This window comes from Arachis ipaensis, chromosome B9 (genome assembly GCF_059453495.1).
Source record: "Arachis ipaensis isolate K30076 ecotype BB chromosome B9, ASM5945349v1, whole genome shotgun sequence".
Classification (NCBI taxonomy): Eukaryota; Viridiplantae; Streptophyta; class Magnoliopsida; order Fabales; family Fabaceae; genus Arachis; species Arachis ipaensis.
Genome location: NC_142444.1, coordinates 69,753,351 through 69,755,897, shown reverse-complemented (window position 1 = coordinate 69,755,897; position 2,547 = coordinate 69,753,351).

Genomic DNA, 2,547 nt, shown 5'->3' with positions numbered 1-2,547 from the left:
TATCCTAGTTACTCCTATGAGAATTGAAGTTAATCCCACTTAATTAACCTTTACGAAAGCAAGGGAAAGTCAAGTGAACTCATTAGTTAGATTCCCAAGTCCTAGCCAACTCCTAAGGAAAGACTAGAGTTAGTGGAATTTCAGTCAATTAGCCAACATAACAATCAATCACGATAAGTTGATAACTCAAGAGCCTCCAGTTAATCAATTAAAGCCAAGAATATAAAAAGCTAAACAAGAATCATAAATCTGAAATACCTCAATTGCATTAATAAGAGAAATCAATCTAAACATAGAGAGTTTATAAGCTAATTTGGCAACATAAGTAATTAAATGAGAGCATTAAAGTATCTGAAAGTAAAAGAGAAATATAAAGTAAAAGAAATATTGAACCTGATAAATTGAAATAATAAGAAATCCTAATTCCTTTAAGAGGAATCCTAAATCTAAAACCTAAGAGAGAGGAGAGAACCTCTCTCTAAAAACTACATCTAAATCATGAAAAGTGAATAATTGAAGGCCTCTCATGAATGGATGCATTTCCCCACGTTATAACCTCTAATCTGTGCTTTCTGTACTTGGATCTGGGCCAAAAAGGGTTTCAGAAATCGCTGGGAGTGTTTTCTACAGTTTCTGGTGTGTGGCGTCTGTCACGCATCCGTGTGGGTCACGCGGTCGCGTCATCTGGGAGTTTTTCTTATCACGCGTTCGCTTCGGTCATGCGTACGCATCATCTGCGTTCTGCTCAAGGCGCGCATCCGCGTTAGTCACGCGTTCGCGTCACTGCCTTTTCGCGCTAGGCACGCGGCTGCGTCGTCCATGCGTTCGCGTCGCTGCCAGTTTCTTCAAAAACTCCATTTTGTGCTTTCCTTCCATTTTTGTATGTTTCCTTTCCATCCTTTAAATCATTCCTGCCTTAGGAGATCTGAAAATACTCAACACACAAATCATGGCATCGAATGGTAATAAAAGGTAATTAAAATAATTATTTTTAAAGCATAGGAAACATATTTGTCACATATATCACATAATAAGGAAGGGAAAGTAAAACCATGCAATTTCACATAAATAAGTGGGTGAAGGGTTGAATAAATCACTTAAATTGAGCACAAAATATCATGAAATATGGGTTTATCAACCTCCCCACACTTGAACAATAGCATGTCCTCATGCTAAATCCAAGATAAAGAGTAAGGTAAGGTTAAAGTGGTAGAATCTCATGCAATGCAATCTATTCTAAATGCAACTACCTAAATGAATCATGCAATTCTAATTGTTATTCACTTGTATATAAAGCTTACATGTAATTAAATTAATTCATATCCTCAAGGAATCATATATGCATAGCCAAACCTTAGATAATGTTAAAGCACTTTTACAATTGAGATGGGTAAAAATATTTCACAAACTTGCAAGACAATTAAAAATTTAAGCAGAGATATATGGTGATGAGCTATTGAACCCTCACTGGATTTTGTGTTTACTCTCTAGTCACTCAGTGTTTATTGGGTTAATCACTCTATTCTTTTTCTATCCTTACTTTCTATAACTTTGTTCTTCATCTAACCAATCAACAATTATAGAATACAGACATACAAAAATCATGAGGTCCTATTGAAGGTTGTAATGGGGCTAAGGTAAAGGTCAGGGTATATGTATAAAGCTAAGTGAGCTAATAAGCAAATCCTTGATTAGTCTAAGATCTCACCTAACATACATACTATATATGATTTTAAAGTTCCTTAACCTATTTACCCAACATTTTCCCTTTTGGATTACAAGCTCATACATTAATTTTAAATTTGAAATTTTTGACCCATGTGCATTGACTCTTTTTATTTTGTATTTTGGGAAATTTCTTTGTGTATTCCCTTAATTAAATAATGTAAAAATACTTTTTTCTCTTTTTTTTTTTAAATCAATGCACATGGTAATCCCATTGTTTTGATCTCACATGAGCATGCTTCCCAAATTTTTTGTTTTTGAAATAGCTTACTCTTTTTAAATTCCTACTTTGTTTCTATCATCCCATGTTCCCATAAAATTTCCCACACTTAAAAACAATACACAATTTTTATCTTAAGCTAACCAAGGATTCAACTTGGGATTTTTATTTTATTTTTCTGCTTATGGCTAGTAATGTGGTTTATAGAGCAAGAGGGGATTAAAAAGCTCAAGGGGGCTAACAAGGGTGATGTAAAAGGTAGGCTAATTTGGGATAAGTGAGGAAAAATTCAAATGATGGCCTCAATCATCTCTTGGTATGTATCTATATTCTATAATTGGACATATAGATTAAAACAAAGTAAAGAACATCAGAATAAAAAAGAAAGGGTAAAACACACAGGAATGAAATTTATGGTCTGAATGCAACCATACAATTAAACTCAAAACTCACAGGTTGTGTGTTCTCCAGCTCGAAAATCATATATCAGTTATACATGTCATGCAAGTAAAAATTAAGAGTTCCCATTATTCTCAATGTAAATCTTAGGGTGGCCCTTAAAATCTTAGTGTTGTTCCTTGATGAAATGTTTTTAACTAACT